General features: G+C 35.6%; 3 pseudogenes; all 3 read right to left on the bottom strand.

Moving 5' to 3' along the window:
* The window catches only part of LOC103679185, a 42,576-nt pseudogene extending 21,148 nt beyond the window's left edge, over window positions 1-21,428 (bottom strand).
* Window positions 1,630-2,163, bottom strand: LOC103679184 (annotated as a pseudogene).
* Window positions 2,898-3,743, bottom strand: LOC103679172 (annotated as a pseudogene).
* Window positions 21,429-21,921: the final 493 nt, after the last annotated feature.

Raw genomic sequence — 21,921 nt, 5'->3', positions numbered from 1 at the left:
AGTTTCTTTTTCTTCATATCCTTGCCAACACTCACACATATATGGTCTCTTGTCTTCTTGATAACAGCCATTCTAATAGGTGTGAGGTGATATCTCATTATTTTGTTTTGCATTTCCCTCATGATTAGTGATGTTGAGCATCTTTTCATATACCTGTTGGCCATTTGTATGTCTTCCTTGGAAAAATGTCTATTCAGTTCCTCTACCCATTATTTTAATGGTTTCTTATTTTGCAATTAAGTTACAGGAGTTCTTTATATATTTTGGATATCAAACCCTTAACAGAAATATGATTTGTAAATATCTTCTCCCATTCTATAAATTACCTTTTCTTTTACTTGATGGTTTCCTTTGTTGTGCAGAAGCCTTTTATTTTGGTGCTGTCCCACTGGTTTATTTTGCTTTTGTTACCTTTGTTTTTTTGTTATTTTTTTTTCTTTTTAAAAGATTTTATTTATTTATTTGACAGAGATAGAGACAGCCAGTGAGAGAGGGAACACAAGCAGGGGGAGTGGGAGAGGAAGAAGCAGGCTCATAGCGGAGGAGCCTGATGTGGGGCTCGATCCCATAACGCCGGGATCACGCCCTGAGCCGAAGGCAGACGCTTAACTGCTGTGCCACCCAGGCGCCCCTTGTTACCTTTGTTTTATGTGTTACATCCAAAAAATTATTGCCATGATCAATGTCAAGGAGCTTATGGCCTGTATTTTCTTCCTCGAAGTTTTATAGTTTCAGGTTTCATATTTAAGTTTTCAATCCATTTTGGGTTAATTTTTGTGTATGGTGTGAGATAGGGGTCCAGTGTTTTTGTTTTGTACATGGCTGTCCAGTTTCCCCAACAACATTTATTGAAGAGAGTGTCCTTTCCCTATTGCATATTCTTGCCTTCTTCGTCTTAAGTTAACCAACCATATATGTGTGTTTATTTCTGGGCTCTCTCTCCTGTTCCATTGGTCTGTGTGTCTGTTTTTATGACTGTATTATACCTTTTTGATCCCTATAGCTTTGTAATATGATTTCAAATCAGGAAGTGTGATGCCTCTAGCTTTGTACTTGTTTTTCAAGATTGCTTTCATTGTTTGGGATCTTTTGTGATTTCATACAACTTTTAGGATTGTTAGTTCTATTTCTGTGAAAAATACTATTGGAATTTTGATAGGGATTGCATTGAATCTATAGATTGCTTTGGGTAGTTGTGGACATTTTAACAATATTCTTCTAATACATGAGCATGAAACATCTTTCTATTTATTTGAGTCTCCTTCAGTTTCTTTCATCAGTCTCTTTAGTTTTCAATGTATAGATTTCTCACCTCCCTAGTTAAATGTATTTAAGTATTTTATTCTTTTTTTAAAAAAAGATTTTTATTTATATGAGAGAGAGAGAGTGAGCACAAGCAGGGGAGGGACAGGGATAAGCAGACTTCGCACTGAGTGGGGAGCCTGATGAGGGCCTCAGTCTCACGACCCTGAGCATCAAGAGTCAGATGCTTAACTGACTGAGCCACCTAGGTGCCCCAGTATTTTATTCTTTTTGATGCAACTATAGATGGAGTTGCTTTCTTAATTTCTCCCCCCCCTTTTTTTGTAGTTTTATGGTTTTACTAACATAAACATTCACATAAGCTGTCTATTCACTTTCTTCACTGTGCTCCTGGCATTGGGATTGATGACTCTGATGGCCAGCTGGGATGCTCTTTTCACAATGACTTTGTGGTTCTTGGAGGAGACATTGTGAGCAATCTCTGCACAGCAAGATTTGTTCCACATCAGCAGCACTTCAAGCTCCTTGATGTTGTGGACTAGGAATTTCCAGAAGCCACTGGGCAGCATGTGTTTTGTTTTATTATCGCTCCCATAACCAATGTTGGGCATCAAGATCTGGCTCCTGAATCTTCTGCACACCCTATTGTCAGTGCCTCTTGGTTTCTGCCAGTAGCGCTTAATTTTGACATATCGGTCTGACTGGTGCTGGCTTAACTTCTTGGTCTTCTTTTTAATGATCTTGGGCTTCACCAGAGGTCTGAAGGCGGCCATGATGCTGAGTAGGAGATGGCTGCTGCCTTCTCAGGCGGTGCTGAGTAAGAGAGCTTAATTTCTCCTTCTGATAGTTGATGTTACTGTATAGAAATGCAGTTGATTTTTGTGTATTGATTTTGTGTATTACAACCTTACTGACTTCATTACTTCTAGTTTTTTTCTCATTGATGCAACTTTATTGAAGAAAAATCAGTTACTAAGAGTTGATCACTCATCCATTGATAACTTGCATCATTTATTCAGTGCTATATTAAATAGTGTATTTAAAGACAAATTAACTAGTAGCTCCAAGCCTCCTCTAACAATTTAAATGAGAATTACAAAATGTTTGAGACCCTATTTTGGAATACAAAGGGTGTTTGACTTCCAATTTCCATTCTCTGTAGAACAAGAACAGGTCATTCTTTTATTGACATGCATAAAGTACATCACATTTTCTGTTCTGCTGATGCTATAAACGCAATACCAGTTTTCCAGCCACATCAGTTATGAGCATAAAGTATATCATGTAACCTCAAATTAGTAACAGTAGAAGGCTTAAAAAACACTGGGTGCTAGAATAATGCTGCTTCCTATGATGTGACAACTGAGCATCCATTTCCCTCCCCCTCACATGATTTCTTCAGCGTGTTAGAGCAGTGAGGAGTGGTTTTAGTCTCATAACTAAGAGTGAAGCTGTTGGCCACATAAAAGACATGCTCTATTTTTTTTTTAAATTCTGAATCTTGGGCAACTGTTCTTTTGTAACTAATTTACAGTTTCTAAAAGCAGCTATTGTCCAAAGCTGGAAGAACGTAAGCCTTCTCAGATAAGCATGTGAATGAATGGAGGAAGGTGAACAAAAAACAAAATTTAGAAAGATGAGGTCTGATAGGGGAGCAGTGGATAAGAAAATCAAAAAAGGAACAGTAATTTAAAGTTTATTCCAGCTATAATGCAAGTTATTCTGACTTTAAGGTAGCATGACATGACATAGTTCTGAGTCCATTCCCAACATATTCTGTTGTACTTCTCTCTGTTTTATAGATCCATGCAATCTCTGGTACTAAGGGGTCGTCTGGGTTTGGATCACATAGCAATGAAGAAATGGATAAAAGAACTTTAGAAATAGTTAAAGCAGAAGACCATTGTGAACTTAGAATATGAAGACAAATGCTGCCATTACTGTTGCTATTTGGATGATAAATTCTTGTTGCAAATGCAACCTTAGGTGGTTTGAAGGTATAATCTGTAGGAAAATGAATTATCAAAAAGAATACACTGCCTTGATATGAGCTGTCATTAGGTCCCATAATTGTTGCTTGCCAATGAAACATGAAATCCCCAACTGGATCTGCAGAATATTGTGCTGGTGAGTCATGGGCCAAGTCACCAAGTTCCTTATTAATCCGTTTCAGTGCCATAGTCTGTGCTTTTTGTCTGGCTCCTCATTCTCTCGTTGTGTACACAAAGGTCCAGCCAAAACTCTTGATTATTTGGGGCAGCAGGGAAGGATTGTCTCTTCATCTCATACTGGCTCTGACAGACACAGGCGCAGAGAGGCTGGGTCCTCCCTCAAGCTGTAGCCTCGGCCTCCTCCCTGAGGGAAGCTGATACCTCCCCATAAAGGCTCATGCTCAGGACACAGCCCTCATAGTTGGTTTTCTTTTCTTTTCTTTTCTTTTCTTTTCTTTTCTTTTCTTTTCTTTTCTTTTCTTTTCTTTCTTTTCTTTTCTTTTCCTTTTTTCTTTTCTTTTCTTTTTTCTTTCTTTCTTTTTTTTTTGAGTCTTTACAGTTTTCTATATATAATATTATGTCACCTGCAAATAGAGTCTTAATTCTTCCTTTCCAATTTGGATGATTTGATTTGATTTTTTCTTGCCAGTGACCTGGAAAGGACTGCCAAGTCCTGTATTAAATAAAAGGGGCAAGAATGGGTATCCTTGTCTTACTCCTGGTTTTAGAGGGAAAGCTTTCAGTTTTTTACCTTTGAGTGCCATCTTAGCTGTGGGGTTGCCATATATGGCCTTTATTAGGTTGAGGTGTTTTCCCTCAGTACCCACTTTGTTGAGAGTTTATATCATAAGTGGATGTTGCCTTTTGTCAGTTGTTTTTTCTTGCATGTATTGAGATGATCATATAACTTTCACCCATGATTTTGTTGAGGTTGTTGTTTGACTTGCAGATGTTGAGCCATCCCTGGAATAAACCCCACTTAATGATGGTATGTGATTCTTTTAATACATTCCTCTACTTTATTGTTAAATTCAGCTTGCTAATATTCTGTTGAGGGTTTTAGCATCTATGTTTATCAGGGAAATTGGCCTGTAATTTTCTTTTTTTGTAGTGTTCTTGTCAGGTTTTGGTTTCAGGTTAATGCGGGTCTCACAAAATAAGTTTGAAACTGTTCTCTTTTATTTTTTTGGAAGAGTTTGAGAAGAATTGGTATTAATTTTTCTTTAAATGTTTGGTAGAATTTGCCTGTGAAGCTATCTGGTCCTAGATTTTATTTGTTGGGAGATTCGATTACTGATTCAGTCTGTTTACTGATAATTTGTCAGTTCAGACTTTCTATTTCTTCATGATTCAGTCTTGGTGGATTACATGTTTCCAGGAATTTTCCCATTTCTTTTAGGTTATTCAAATTTTGGCAACTTTTTCATGGTAGTCTCTTATGATCTGTTCATATCTGTGTGGTATCAATTGTAATGTCTCTTTCATTTCTGATTTTATTCATTTGAGTCCTTTCTTTTTTTTCTTCATTAGTCTAGTTTTATGTTTTCTATTTTATCTCTTCAAAAAAATGGCACTTAGTTTCATTGATCTTTTCTGTTGTCTTTTTAGTCTCTATTTCTGCTCTGTTCTTTATTTCCCTCCCTCCCTCTACTAATTTGGGTGTAGTTTATTCTTTCTCTAATTCATTGAGGTGTATAGTTAGTTTTTTTTTTTTAATATGGGATCTTTGTTTTTAGGTGTTTATCCATATGAACTTCCCTCTAGAACTGCTTTTACTGCACCTTATAAGTTTTCTTGTTTTATATTTGTATTTTCATTTGTCTCTAGGTATTTTTTTATTTCCTTTTAATTTTTTCTTTGACCTGTTGGTGGTTTAGTACTGTATTGTTTAATCTCTACATATTTATAAATTTTCCAGTTGTCTTTTTTGAATTGATTTCTAGTTTTATAACTATGCAAGGAAAAAACTACAGTCTTCTTTCTGTGTTTCTCCTTTACTTGTACACTACTACCACGCTCACAACACTTGTGACACTTCTGGCCACTAAATGTGTGGGTTTTGTTTTTTTGGGGTTTTTGTTTGTTTTGTTTACCACATCAAGCAATTCTCTGTGACATCACCTGGGTGTCCTTGAATTTAACTCAATTCTGACACTAGCTACCTGGAGACAACATCAGATCTCGCAGGTTAAGGGCTCTTGTCTCGTGAGATGCTACTTCAGATGCCAATTACAAGTAGTACATCCTCTGGTTACCTATAACTTCTGTTCAACTTGGATACCAATTGGAAGTTTTCATGACCTCTTCCCCCTTGGTTTTGATTATTTGCGAGAACAGCTCACAAAATTCAGGGAAACACTAAATTACATTTATCAGTTTATTAAAGGATATGAAAGGCCACATAAGACAAGGTCGAGGCGGTTTTGGAGATAGCAGGCTCTATATCAGTGAATTTGGGGTATACAACCCCTAAATACATGGATATGTTTTCCCATCTGAAAGCTCTCCGAATCCTGTATTTTGGGGATTTTTATGAAGGCTTCCTCACATAGGCATGGTCAATACTAATTCCAGTTCTAGCCCTTCTCCCCTCTCTAAAGAAGTGGGAGGTGAGGTTAAAAATTGCAAGCTCCAATTATGCTGTGGTTTTTCTGGTTTACCATCTCCCCCCCCCCCCCCCCCCCCGCCCCGGCCGCATCCAGGAGCCCACCTAGAATTACCTCATTAGAATAAAAGATGCATAAAAGATGCTCTTAGTACTCTTATTGCTTAGGAATTTATGAGTTTCAGGAGCCCTGTGTCAAGGACTGGGGTCAAAGACCAAATGTTAGAACAAAAGATGTTCCTAGTGTACTTATCACCAAGGAATTTATAAGGATTTTAGGAGCTCTCTGTCAGGAACTGGGAGCTGAAACCAATATATGTATTTCTTATTGTTTCACAATAAAACACTTCTGACACTTTCAGCCACCAAATCAGGGAAGTTGTTTGATATGATTTCAGTTTTCTTAAATTTATTTAAACGTTTTTGTGGCCTAACATATGATGTATGTGAAGAATATCCCAGAGCCAGGCAATCAAGTTTTATATCTCCTGTGCACCTGCCACAGAAGCCAGCATGGCAGACATGTGTACAAGCTCATTCCAGTGAGACAGTGGTGATCTGGAATGGGTGAAAGTGTGAGCGTGAAAGTGGCACCCACTGGACTCCAGGGAGGATTGCAGTCTGTTGCTAGATGTGTGCTGAATTTGAAGCCTACTCCTTGGGCAGGAGCTTTTAAAGTATGCAGTGAGGCCTCTTTCAGGGAAAAACTGGGAGATGGGCATTTCTCCCTGCTGCCTCTGCTGAGCCCTTAGGGGCTAGCCAAGTTAATAAAACGCCCATTATCAAAGGCCGAACATGAGAGTGAAAGCAACCAGGTCAATATTTTTAAAGGTCAAGAAGAGAAAACAGAATTTGGTCATGAAATCAAAGGCTTTCAGATAGTTCAATTTTATAATAGGATGCAGGTAGTGGTTGCTATAATTTTAATTCCACAAACATTTCACTGAAAAATGAGTAAACTGGATGCAGGCCATCATCTTGCCATGTCCTTAGGTAAGGAGTGATGCTAAGGCTGGATCCACAGTAAGAGCCAAGGAGAATTAGTGGTCTATCAAAACTAAATGGATGGGTAAATCATTTTACACAATTTTAACTATCTGTAGTTTCTCTAGCACAGCACAAAACTACAAAATTCACCAAAATTAAGTTAAAATATTCTGAGGATTTGCACAATAATAATGATGCTGTGAATAGCCTTCTTAATGTTCTTGTGTCCATGCCCAATGTTTGAAACACAGTTAAGCTCAATAATTTTTGGAGGGGGATGACTTTTGATTTGGAGTAATAAGTTTCAATAAATACCCATACGGTTTGCTTTTTATTTTATTTAATTATTGCCAGTTTTTCTGTTGGCATGACATATTTCTAACTCTCAAACAGGCAGTAAACCCTTGAGAGCAGAGTTTGATCTGAGAAGCTAAGTTGTGAAAAGTCATTTTGTCAGAGGAGGAGGGGAACCTTACGTCACAACTTCTTGCTGGAATAAACTGGAGGAGTCCCATCTCTGAGGCATACCTGCTTGAGGCCCCAGATACAACTACTCCTTTTTTTCCTTCTTCCCTCTTTTTGCACACTTCCGGTAACAAAAGAGACAACATTGGGTGGTGACAAATACAGCAGTTGCCACACAGGCCAGCAGGAACCCAATCACATCCAAAGAGTGGTACTGGAACCAGGTGAGGTCATGGGAGGCTGGCCTGAGGTGTTTGGCTCCTTTGTGGCGCATGACAAACTCGATCCAGAAGACTGCTCGATCCAAGGGCTTTATAGGCTGATCGTGGTGGATTCTTGATAATGTCATGGCATTCTCTTTGTATCTAAAGGAGAAACATAAAGACAGTGACATTGAAAGGAAGCTAGTTTGCCTAATCCTGTGATTCCCATGAAAGGTTTTTGAAAAGTGTCATACAAATGATTCAAGATAAATGTCATAGAATTATAGAAGTGCTACGTTTTTTGTTTGGGTCCTCATAGGAGATTTGGGTTTTAAATTGGAAGTTTCCCATCAATGAATATTTTAAAAAGTGAAAGTGGAAGTTAAGTTAGGATAGTTTAATCTTTTCTAACAGAGAAAATGATAGGGGTCATTGTGACAGCTATAAACGAGATGGTGGGAATGCACCATATTTTAATTTCCATATTTATGCATTTCTGTTGCATATATACATAAAAGTGGATTTGGTGAAAAGAAGGTTCATGTTTGATAATGATTTCTTTGTTGGCTGAATTATTTAGAAGTGTATTGCTTAATTTTCAAAGTTTAGATATTTTTAGTTATCTTTTGGGGGCATTATTTCTTTTTTGGGGTGATCATTTCTAACTTAATACTAGTCTGACTGGACAATATATTCTTTATGTTATGTAAAATTTCAATATTGTATCTTGGTTTATTCCACAGTATATGTGGTCAATTCCATTAATAATTCTATATGCCCTTGAAAAATGTGTTTAAAATCTGTTCTTTTTTTAAAGTTTTTTTTTTTTTAATTTCAGTTAGTTAACAGACAGTGTAACATTAGTCAGGTGTACAATATAGTGATTCAACATTTCCATACAACACCCTGTGCTCATCCAAGTGCACTGCTTAATCCCAATCTCCTATTTAACCATACCCCCTCTGCCCCTGGTAACCATCAGTTTGTTCTCAGTTAGTTTCTCTTGTTTCCTTCTGCCTCTCTTTCTTTCTCCCCCCCCCCGCCTTTGTTTGGTTTGTTTTTTAAATTTCACATATGAGTGAAATCATATGGTATTTGTCTTTCTCTGACTGACTTATTTCATTTAGCACAATACACTCTAGCTCTCTCCATGTCGTTGCAAATGGCAAGATTTCATTCTGTTTTATAGATGAGTAATATTCCATTGTATATATATATACACATCTTCTTTATTCATCAGTCAGTGGACCCTTGGGCTCTTTCCATAATTTGACCATTGTAGATAATGCTGTTATAAACATCAGGGTGAGTGTATCCTTTTGAATTAGTATTTTTGTATTCTTTGGGTAAATAGTAGTGCAATTGCTGGATCATAGTTCTATTTTTAACTTTTTGAGGAACCTCCATACTGTTTTCCAGAGTGGCTGCACCAATTTGCATTCCCATCAACAATACAAGAGGGTTCCCCTATCTCCACATCCTTGTCAACACCTATTGTTTCTTGTGTTGCTGATTTTAGCCATTCTGACAGGGGTAAATGTGTTCTTCAAATCTTTTTTGTACTTATTATTTTGTCACCTCTCTGTATATTATTGAGAAAGATCTTTAAAAATATCCTATTATAACTACAGATTTGTTTATTTTGGTTTTTCCTTTTGTCTACTTTTACTTTGTTTACTTAGAGGATATATTAGAAGGTATTACCAATTAATAATTTGTATTGTTTTGAAAGAGTAACCTACTTATTATTATGAAGTATTTTTCTTTATTTTTTCTCATGCTTCTGATCTTTTATGTCTGATATTAGTATAGCTACAACATTTTTCTATGATTACTGCTGAAATAGATCTACCAATGTACTTACTATCTTCCTGTACACTATTATTTAAGCATGTCTTGTAAACAGTATATATAGTTAATTGTTGAAATCTTGTCTGACAATCTTTGTATTTAAATGAGTTTAGATTTACTGGAAGTACTGACATATTTACATTTGCCTCTATTACCCCATCCAATATTTTGTTTTCTATTTGCCCAAACTGCTTTAAATGTATATATATTTTCTATTCTTATCTCCTTAAAAGTATTTTTAAATTCAATTGCACTACTGTTTTCTTTTGGTAATACATTTTTAATGTATTCTTTAGGTGATATCCTCCTAAAATTATAACGCCGATAGTAGTAACAAAAATGCTAAGTTGATGGTTGCCATGTTAGGCACTACAAATGCCACGACATTATTTTCCTTTGGAGTATTGAAAAATTTAGTTATTAAAGAGTTATTTTATCAAAATTAAAAAGTTTTCTGCTTGAAAGGACACCAATCAGAGAGTGAAAAATCAACCACCCAGAAAGGAAGAAAGTATTTGCAAATCAAATTTCTGATAAGGTATTTGTATCCATAGTATATAAACAATTCTTACAATCCAATAATGAGAAGATAAATAACTCAATTCAAAAATTGGCAGCTAAAACTAATATAACATTGCATGTCAATTTTACTTTAATAATAAATTTAAAACATTTTTAAAAATCCATATGATACATAAAAGAAGCCAGTTACAAAAGACCATTAATGGTAGGTTCCATTTATATGAACATCCGGAAGGGCTAATCTATAGGGACAGAAATTTGATTAGTGGTTGCTTGGGCAGGGAGAATGGAAAATGACTTCTGAGACATATGGGGTTTCTTTTTAGGGTGATGAAAATGTTCTAAATTTATGTTGTGGGGATGGTTTCATAGTTTTGTAAACATGCCATATATATCTTTGAATTTTATACTTTTAACAGGTGAATTATGGTATGTAAATTACATTTTATTACAAAATCTATTCAAATAATGATAATCAATTTTTGAGCAAAACGAGATTTATAATTTCAGAAATTCTAGACACTGCATTGATATAACCTATGATATTTTTTCTAATTCATCATTCTCTCCTATGGGTTCTATCATATTTTATAAGAAGTGTCCTTTTTACAATTACCTATATTACTTTACATTTTTGTTGTAGAAAATTGTTGCACTAGTTGCCTATTAAATCAATGAGGTTAAAATGAAACTTTGAAATAGATGGTTGAAAATAATAGTAGATTTAAGATCAGTTAATCACATTGCTAATTTCAAAATTAGCCTCAAGAATGGGATGAAACTCATAGTCACTGTTGACAGAGAACCTATCTATAAGTTCTATCTATTGAAAAAAATTGTAATACTCATGAAGGGTCATTAGTGACTGTCCTCAAAGCATTGAGCAAATCTGTACTAGACATTGTGAGGAAGTTCAATATGACAGCTGGTTCCTTGGCCTTCATGTGGGCAATGTTATCAGGTTGATCCACAAACGAAGGAATGCCCATCATGGGGATCCAACATAATTTTAGATGAAGAGACATCTAGTAAAACCCTTGACATGACAGATAAGGAAACAAGGACAAGAGATGTTACATAAGGAAAACCAATAAAATACTGATGTAATAAGAATACTCATATTACATGTACTTTTTTTTTAAAGATTTTATTTATTTATTTGACAGAGACAGCCAGCGAGAGAGGGAACACAAGCAGGGGGAGTGGGAGAGGAAGAAGCAGGCTCCCAGCAGAGGAGCTTGATGTGGGGCTCGATCCCATAACACCAGGATCACGCCCTGAGCCAAAGGCAGACGCTTAACGACTGTGCCACCCAGGTGCCCCTATGTGTACTTATTTTCATATTCAATTAAGTATAAATGCAATCATAATGTTTCGTGTTTAGAGGTTAGACAAATGAGATTATCAATGACCACTTAAAACATATAAAACATTTTAAGGTAGTCATTATAATTCTAGTCAAAAAAGGTAGCAAATTACTAATGATATGTCTATTTATTTTAACCATTTATTATACTAGTTCTCATCTTCCAGATTTAATATTATGCTGTTTAATTCTTTTTGATTGGTGGGGGAAGTAGCTTGCTTATATCTACTTGTTCCATAAGTTATTTTATTAAGAGTTTTACATCTTTTGATTTACAAAATCAATGCAATCAGTTATTTGTAAGAATGAAATAATTCTGATATTTAACAACTTATTACTAATAAATTTCTGCTTAATAAGTATGTTTAGCTTCTTTTATATTACTAATTATTAATGACCACTTCCAAGAAAAATTTCAAGTGGTAATTTTTAAAATGGATCCAGTGTCATCAAAATAATTAGGTTCGAAGATTCTTCAAATGTAGAAAAGAAGAACCTATTGTCACTTTATAAATAACAGCATAGCTGTTGAAAAATATCAAATATTGTGATGATACTTTTATTTAACTGCTGATGTTTCAAGGATGTGCTATAGTGCTTTGACAGCATTGATTAATATGGTTTCCTATAGCCAAGCCATTTCCAAGTGCAGTGCCAAAATTAGGTATAGATTTTGGAGTTCCCAGCTATGCTCATAAGCTGGATTCTAATTTATAAGTGGTTAACATCTATTTGCTACGCGAGTATTAAAGTAATTTCAGGTTCTCAGCAAATTAGGGTAAGTAATAAGGAGAAAGCTATCCCAGTGAGAAAACTAAAAAGTAGTTCACAAATACGCAGAGACTCCAAGCATATTCTGTATATGAGAAATAATTTACAATTATATTTTATAGAGAAGGGGCATCTGAAACTTTCTCATGCTAGGCTTGCTTCCCGTTGATTCCTTTTTATATGCCCTTTTCCTTCTTCAATCAGGAGGAGTTAATATTCTCATGGGTCAGAAACAGAGTCCTTATTCTGATGGTTTAAAGCACAGAGTCTCCTTAAGGGCTAGACCTACCTCTTCAGACTTTAGCAGGACCAAGTCCACAAGGCCGGTTTTTCTCTTTTTTTTAAATCATTGGGGCTGGATGAATACCTAGACATAATTTGGTGAGCGCTAGGCCATCCTTTCTCTGAACAGCACCCTGAAAAACACACTAAATAAGCCTATTCCAAAATTTATGTAAGAGAGGCCTGGATTACTTGGGAAGCCTAAACTGCACAGTGCCTTTCAGAATTTTATGATTTCCTGCTTAACACTACTGTTAAAATTAACTTTTTTCTGAGAACATCAGTGATGTAGACAGAGCCTTCGAAATCCTGTAAGGAAAAGGAGCGAATGACAACAAAATTTGGTGATTTCTGTACCTGCCCGTGATACCATTATAATACCAATTTATCTGAGATAAATTGGCTATCATAATACCAAAAAGTAAACACTTTTTACTTTCATGCAAGAAATTTGTGTAATCAGACCCTTTACAGAGTTAACAGACACATTAAGTAGTTGTCCACTATTAAGGTACTTTCTCTACCTTTTGTGGAATCTGGGCAAGGGCTAATGCAATCACATTGGCTCTTTGGCTCTTTCTTATGTCATGTTATTGACCATCGACCCCAGAGTAAAAACCATACCACAATACCATTTTCTCCAGAGCTCTGGACAAACACTTCCATTTCCTGTGGGGAAAGATTTGTTCCATCACAAAAGAGCAACAGCGTGGAGAGCACTCTTGAAATGAGTGCTATGAACAACTAAATCATGTATTATTAGGAATTATTAGAGTCGTGGCTTATTTTTTTATTGTGGTAAAGTATATATAACATAAAGTTTACCATCTTAACCTTCCTACGTACATAGTTCAGTAGTGTGAAATATATTCACTTTGTTGCGCATCCAATGTCCAGAACTTTTTCATCTGGCAAAACTGGAACTTTTGCCCATTATACCATAATGCCCCATTTCTCTCTTCACCATTCCCTGGCAACCATCATTCTACTTTCTGTTTCTATGAATCTGACTAGTCTAGATTCCTCATAGAACTGGTATCATACAGTATCTGTCTTTTTGTGATTGGCCCATTTCACTTAGCATAATGTTGTCCTAAGGTTCATTCATATTGTAGCACGTGTTAAGATTTTCTTCTAAGTTTGAGTGTTATTCCACTGTGTGCATATATGACATTTCATTTACTAATTCATTCATCAGTGGACAATTGGGTTGCTTCTACCTTTTGGCTCTTGTGAATAGTGACGCTATGAAGATGGGTGTGCTAGGAGCACCTGGGTGGCTCAGTCGTTCAGCGTCTGCCTTCGGCTCAGGGCGTGATTCCAGAGTCCTCGGATCGAGCCCCGCATCGGGCATCGGGCTCCTCTGCTGGGAGCCTGCTTCTTCCTCCCCCACTCGACCTGCTTCTGTTCCCTCTCTCGCTGGCTGTGTCTCTCTCTCTCTCTGTGTCAAATAAATAAAATCTTAAAAAAAAAAGATGGGTGTCCTAATTGCATTTCTTTTTGAATATATACCTGTAAGTGTTATTACTAGATCAAATGGTAATTCTATTTTTAATTTTTTGAGGAGCCTGCATTCCCTTTTCATCAGTGGATATTTATAAGAGGCCTAATCCCTTATTTCCTTTGGGAGTATACAATTGATATGAGATTGATTTCCTTTATCATGTGTATTTGTGCAGATGTGTGTGTTATATTTATAATGTTATTAATGACTAACAGATTCTTGTAAGAGGCCACACAGCAGGATATTAACTCACCTTTAATTCTTTATGATTGTAGTTGTATTAAACCACTTGTGTTTATTCCAGGTAAATTTTCTAGAGAATTGCTTTTGTTTCATCATTAGTACTTTATTTCTTTGACAATGAGCATTAAAAAAAATCATATTGTGTTTGGGATGACTTTATATAATTTTTCTCCTAACCTTAACCTTTGTCAGAATTTCCCAGGCTCTCCTCTTAAAACACTCTCTGAAGATTGGAAATTAAGACGTGCTGTCATTCATGAGTCCAGTATTACTTTTGGAATTTCCATAAAATAGCTCTAAGATTCCTATTTATAATCCAGAAATTTATAGTAACTTACTTCAATGACAATATTTTTGTCTTCTTTATGTATAACACCTTTGTCCTGAAATCTTACTGTAAAATTGGTGTCTCATTGGAATGTGCTTTGTGTAACTGGCAGTGAGGGGCGGGGCCCTGGTCATCACCACAGTGAGGGCCCCAGGTGGCCCTTGCACCACAGTGGGAGAGCTGCAGCAGGGCTCTCACCAGCAGGGCTGTGGTCACCCTCCTGAGTAGCTCAGTTCAGACTAGATAAAGGTCCTGGTGAAGATGTGTTTGCCTGGAATTGTTTTGTAATTATTCTGACTTGTAGTCCCAGATCCTTGCCAATTTAGGAATATTTATTACTTTCTATACTAGAATAATTCCTCATTGCTCAATGTACTCTTCTACCAAAAAAAAGAAAGAAAGTGAGAAAGAAAGAGAGAAAGAGAGAAAGAAAAGAAAGAAATATATAGGAGCTAAAATTTCCTAGATATCTCGTCAAAACTACACTTATCTTTGTTTTTTTTTTTTTTTCCTTCTGGTCTTTCTGTTTTAAATTCATTATTTGTTATTTTCTCTCTGGAAAATAATGATTAATCCTTCCAGTATGAAGAGTATAATTTCTCATTATATTTATTGTGTATAGCTTCTCTTAAAAGCTTTTTAAAAATATATATAGAATAAAGAAAAAAAATTTTCAAACTTTGACCTTGCAAACTATACATTATCCAGAGAATTCTTCAAAAACATAATTCTAGGGATGCCTGAGTGGCTCAGCTGGTTAAGCGGCTGCCTTCAGCTCAGGTCATGATCCCAGAGTCCTGGGATCAAGTCCCACATCAGGCTCCTTGCTCAGCTGGAAGCCTGCTTTTCTCTCTCCCTCTGCCGCTCTCTCAAATAAATAAATAAATAAAATCTAAAAAAAAAAAAAGTATAATTCCACCCTGGGGCGCCTGGGTGGCTCAATCAGTTAAGTGTCCCCGTCTTGATTTCGGCTCAGGTCATGATCTCAGGATCCTGAGGTTAACCCCCACATCAGATTGTGCCCTCAGTGGGAAGTCTGCTTGGGATTCTCTCTCACCCTCTCCCTCTCCCCCCCTTCCCCCCCCACCCCACGCACACACACACTCTCTCTCAAATAAATAAAAAAATATTTTTCAAAAATGTATAATTCCACCCTGATGATATTAGTTTCACATGAAAGTACACCTACTAACTTTGGGCATCCTAGTAATCTCTGGGAGTCAGTAACCTATAGTAACATTTATAGTTACCTATGCTCAATGTTTTGTTTCATTAGCTCTCTGCTGATAGCCTTCTTCAACCATGCTGTAGAAGATGGTTCCCTATAGTTTCCTATAATCTTCCTTTAGGTTCATCACTGACTTGGACTAGTTGTTCTCATTCTATGACATCCTCATAAAAATAACACAGGCTTATTGAAAGAATATTTGAAAAGTATGAAAAAGAATAAAAAAGGAAGTAAGATTCACCTCTAGTCTCCATCCAGGTATATCCTTGATGTGAAAAATACATGCATTTTTGCACAGTTTGATTATTTTTCTCTGTATAGTTTTATAGATTCATATTATGAAGTCAAAACGTATAAACCTTTTTAGAGAGAGAGCGCGTGCATGTGAGTGAGGGGGAGAGGTGGTGGGAGAGGGAGCCCAGTGTGGGGGTCCATCTCACGACCCTGAGGTCATGACCTGAGCCAAAATCAAGAGGCAGTCGCTTAAGTATCACCCAGGCACCCCAAAACATATAAACATTTTTAAAGTATCTTCTTGCAATTTTGCCAAATGCATTTCTTAAAAGGAAAGTACAGAAATATTCTGGGATCTTCATAATTAATGGAAAGCAAGTAGTTAGTAAGAACAATTTATTTTGTATAATAAAGAATATGGACAGGCTTCATGATCACTGACTTGGATTCAAGTCTTGTTTTGCAACTTAACTACAGCAGCTACTGTTAGTGATTATTATGATTATAGTAATTATTATGATTATACATCTGTTCATCCTTCTCCTTGTCCTCTTCCTCCTCCTCTTTATCCACTCCTACTGACATTGTCACCTTCTCTTAGTGTGATGGAGGACATCTCTCAAGAATATGTTTAGATTGAATAGAACTTTCACTAATCTTACTTCAGCCTTTACCCTTGTGAAATTTTCCACAGGTAGCCTAAATAATTTGTAATCAAGAGAAATTGCATTAACCCTTGAATAAGATCTCAGTTTTATGTTGCTGCTAATCAAATGATAGACAAAAAGGATCTCTGAATACTTTAATAGTTCAGTAAAGGATGCTTGTTGTCAATGTCTTAAAGATATACTATCAGTTTAAAACATATAGATTCTCTCATAAGGAATATCATTCTATATACTAACAGTGTTACTTCGTAATTTTAAATTATGGGTAGTTTTCAGATAGAAGTGGTAGAAATTTAATAAGTGTGCAGAATTTATGGTCCTTATTATACATGCAATGTCCATTTTCTCTTTGATTATTTTGACATTATGATGTTGAGAATCGTGTTCCCTATGGAATCTTTACTGAGATTGCATACAGGCTTGGTATATGGCAGAGAACTCTTGCTCCAATAAGCAAATCCATTTTATGCTCTAAATGTTGAGCTCTGGTATCAGAAATGAGGAATTATTTAAATGCTGTAAAGAAGGCAAGTAATTTTGGGTTTGGCTGCCAGTATTGTTGGGGCACACATAATATTGTCGAGGAATTGTCTTCTTAAGCTAGAATACTGGTGAAGAGCCTTAACTCTTACCAAAAAAATGTGAGCATTTCAGCTTCCTCATCTGGTTGTCAAACTACACATTTACTCTCAAGTACCGTACAGAATATCTGCTCTCTGCAACTTTGCTAGAAAATACAATCTTTATTTTTTGGAAACCAGTTCTTATTCAATGAAGAATCATATCAAATTGGGCTGACACATTTTAGATTTTTAATAATACTCCTAATAGTAACAAAATCATGACAATAGTTAATATTACCTTTGTATCACTATGTGCCAGAGACATTCTAAGAATTTTATAGATATTAAGTAATTTTTTCACTGAAAAGAAATATGAGGCCAATATGTAAAGAGTAAGCATAGCCATATCTTTAATGTCTGGTTTTTCCATCATATTGCCTGCACTCTTGCAAAAACCTTCTAAATGATTCTCTTTCTCATTCTTGCCCCTCTGCAATCCAATCCAGTGACGGCATCTTGAATGCTTTTTGAAAAAGGAAATCTGATCATATCTTTCCCTTTTCACACTCCCTTTTCTCCTTTCATTAGCTCCCTAATGCCCTTAGAAGATGCTTCAAAATCCTTATAATTATTTTTCTCTAACATACTAGTCCAACATCACCTGCCTCTTTATTCAGCCTCTTCTACTAGACAAAACTAGATAAAACTTCTTGGAACCGCCATTATTACTTTACCCGATTTACTTTTCTCGGGAACCGCCATTATTACTTTACCTGATTTCCTCTCTCCCCATCCCTTCCTCTTATAACTGCACATCCTTCAGGTCTCACTTATCAGTGATATGAGATACTTTCTAGGATTCCTGCTAGATGTTCTTTAGTATTGTGGTCTTTCCTTATTATAATACTTTTCACACAATTTTTATCACATGCTTATATTCTGTCTTTCCAAGTAGAATGTCAGGTGTGTGTGGGTGGAAATTGTGTCTACAGTGTTCTGTGAATATCCAGCACTTACCTCTAAACTATGCTAGTCACTTTAAGAATATTCTTTGAATGAATGACTGGTACTTTCTTACGCATTGAATAATGAAGACCTTAACTGACCCTATTCCCAAAGTCTCCAGGTATATGTTATTTTGCAATGATAATGAAATTCACCTTATTGTAATGGTATTGAAATATTTATATTTTAATTAGATCATTTTACCCAGCTTCCCATATCTTTCTCGCTGTAATCAGACATTCTAAATAAAGAATACAGAATCATTTCTACTGAAAACGAAGAGTAAACAAAGCAAAACAAACAGAAATAGGTTACTGTAGGCAGGGGTTTAGCAGGTTTGCCATTGAGTCCTCCAACAAATTGAAAATGTGGTAGGAGTGTGTGAGGAAATTCAAAATTCCAGTAGGTTCAAATGAGCCATATTTCAACTTTCCTCATTAACTCAGATAATGTAGTAGGTCTTCTTGAAGGGAAAAAAGCAAGCAAAACATAGAGGAAACAGGATATTATAATGTGAATATACCAGGTTATTTTCTGAAAGGAGCTTGAAATAATTTAGCCAAAGGTGTTTAAAAGTGTCTGTGGTTTGCCGATAAAAATATATAAATGTATATATCATTTATAAATATATATAAAAGAAAAAGTGCAGTAGACTTTAATCTCTAATGTCACATCCATACATTCAGAATCATGAACAATTATTCAGCCTAAGCCACTAGATTATTTAACATGCATTTGTTTACTCTGTGCAGCTGCAAAAGTAGCTAATGCAAATGTAAAAACTGATTTCAACTCCTCAATAATTAACCCTACCACACTCATGGAAGCACTTTTTCCTAGAGTACTCTAGTCTAGTTTCTATAATTTAGCAGGACATTTGATCCTAGCTTTCCAAAAACATTGTGAGGTTTTTGAGAGTATGCTTCCTACTATATTTTGTTCATGTTAAGAGCTTAATAATACTTCTGCATTAGATAAAAATACTTGCAAAAATAGCTGGCAATTGTCATAAAGTACGGAAATAGATGTGTTCACCCTTAATTTTGGCTCATTTTTCTTTAATGAAAAGACATAATTTTGAAAAAATATAGACTAATAACATACTTCATACTTCAACAAGATTTGTAAGTACTTAGTTAAGGAACATGCAATCATTAAAAACTTCAAATTGTAGGTTCCTGAGTCTGGGGTAGAGCCTCTGTACCTTTCACTTGTGAAGGAGTCCTTCATAGAATATGGCAAAACAGTCTAATCTAAACAAGGAGGAAACAATTTCCCTCAATGCTCCATAGACAGTTGTGCTAGAAATATGTAAATCCTAAGTGTACGTCTGCTTCGATACAGTTCATGAAATTTCTAATGCCTTCTATTAAAGATGGAAAAAAAAGTATAGTAAAATTTATATGTAGAATGACTAAAGAGCACAGAGAATTTTTAGGGTACTGAAACTACTCTGTACAATACTGTAGTGATGAATACATAACATTACAAATTTGTCCAGACTTATCAAATGTATAACCCCAAGAAGGAACCTTAACATCAACTATGGACTTTAGAGGATAATGATCTGTCAGTATAGTTTCATCAATTGTAATACATGTCCTCCTCTGCTGGGGGATGTTGATAATACAGGAGGCCATGCATGCGAGGGGACGGTGTATAACGTGGATCTCTACTTAATATTGCTGTGGACCTAAAACTCCTTCTTAAAATAAAGCCTGTTACAAACAAATAAACAAGAATGAATATGTGATTGCTTAAAGAACTCCTCAGTGCTTCAATTCGTGGTTTATACTCCTTGGAATGTTCCGTATTAGCAATGGGCCACAGGGTTTTAAGTGACCTTATAGTTTAAGCATTCCATATATTTGTGAGATTGAGAGATCATTCTATATTTTCATCTCATCATTTCACTTATAAAAGACAATTTCCTTTAACTTTATACAAGGTCACCTTCCTAGGCACTTAGAATTAAGACTTCATGCTACCAATTAAAAACATGACTTACCTAGTACTTTGCTGTAAAACCGATTCCAACTCTTCTCATTAAATGTTTGGAACTTCTCATTGAAAGTCAAAATAAAGCACATATATCATATTTTTCACTCTCTCCATGAATGTCATTTGATCACTTAATTCTGACATAGTAACACATACATAGGATGGAGGGAAAGTAAGTCCTCCGCTATACTATTCAAATGCATAGCCAGGAGAGAAGCGAAGACTGTACACTTAAAGGTGTTTTAAGTAGGTCCGCCAGAGCTCACCACAGGGTCCAATAGTATCTGCAAGAATGACATCGAACCTTGATTCTTGTAGTTACGAGTTTCTTATTTAAACTCTGCATCTTTACAGAGTTTATTTATCAAGACAACGAGAACATTTCCAAATGGCTTCTTGTATTAGTGAAAAACTGTGTCCAAAATGTATATTTTGGTCGATCACATATCCATTTATGGACCAGTTGCATTATAGAAACTTCAGTATCATTTTTAGTTAAAGATGTAAGATTTATCTCAAATTTAATAGCAGATTATTTGTTGGGATCAATAAGAACAGAAGCTGAAGATGTCAGAACAGTCACTTCATGACCTCTCTGGACAAGTTCATCCAGGATTATCTTTGTATTGATCCAGTGGCTGTATTCTGTGGGCCACACCAGCACCTTTCCACAACTCCCAGAGCTGAAGTAACAGCTCAGCTGTAGCAGCAGCAGAACTGAAATCCTTTCTATAGACATTCTGCTGCTTTTCAAATTCCTCTTCCCTGTTGTCACTACTTGTATTTATATCAAAGGAGAAATCAATCAGGAAGTTAAAATATAATTCCTATATCTCGAAGTAAATACATTATATAAAAAGTGTTTTTATGGCAAGTGGAGAACTTAAGATGTAAAAGGTAGATGTAAAATGTTGTGTGGACATGTTTTCCTTTCTCTTCCATTTATATCTAGAAGTAGAATTGTTGGGTCATATGATAACTGTATGTTTGATCTAAGAAGTGACTGGAGCAATGTGAAACAATTCCCACCAGTAACCTATAGTGATTTCAATTTTCTATATCTTGCCACCACTTATTATTTGTTTGATTATAGTCATGTCTGTGGGGTTGAAGTCATATCTTATTGTGGTTTTTGGTTACCTTTTCCTGATGCCTAATAATGTTAAACAACTTTGCATATGCTTGTTGACCACTTGTATATCTTTCTTGGGAAAAAGCCTATTTTGAAACTTTGTTGATTTTATTTTTAGAGTTTTTTCTATTTCTGACTTTTTATTTGATTAATGTTATTTGTAAATTTAAGTTGTACAGTGTGTTACTTTGATAATTTATATGTTTTAATATTACTGCCATTAAAGCATTATTATGACATTACCTCATTATAGTATAGATTTATTGACTATATTCATTATATTCTACATTAGCTCTCTATGGCTCATTTACTATTCATTACAAGTTTGAGCCCTTAAACACCATCGATCTTATCCCTCCACCTCCCCTCCCTCAGGAATGACCATTTTGCTCTTTTTTTAAACAGCTGATTTTATAAACTGCCACTTTACTGAAATCATTACTTAATTACAAAGGTTTTTCATGACTTCTTGGGATTTTCTATTTTTAAGATCATATTATCAGCAAATAGTGATAATTTTGCTTCTTCCTTCTCAATTTGGAAGCCTTTTATTTCTTTGGCTTGCTTAATTGCTCTAGAGAGAACTTCTAGTACTGTATTGAATAAGAGTAGTGAGAATGGGCAGCCTTGTCTTATACTTGATCTCAGAGGAAATCTTTTCAATTTCTCTCCATTGATTATAATGTTAGCAGTGGATTTATCACATATG

The sequence above is a fragment of the Ursus maritimus genome, unplaced genomic scaffold (assembly GCF_017311325.1).
Source record: "Ursus maritimus isolate PB19 unplaced genomic scaffold, ASM1731132v1 scaffold_8, whole genome shotgun sequence".
NCBI classification, from domain to species: Eukaryota; Metazoa; Chordata; class Mammalia; order Carnivora; family Ursidae; genus Ursus; species Ursus maritimus.
The sequence above is the reverse complement of the archived record's forward strand: the minus strand, read 5'-3'. Positions and strand labels throughout refer to the sequence as shown.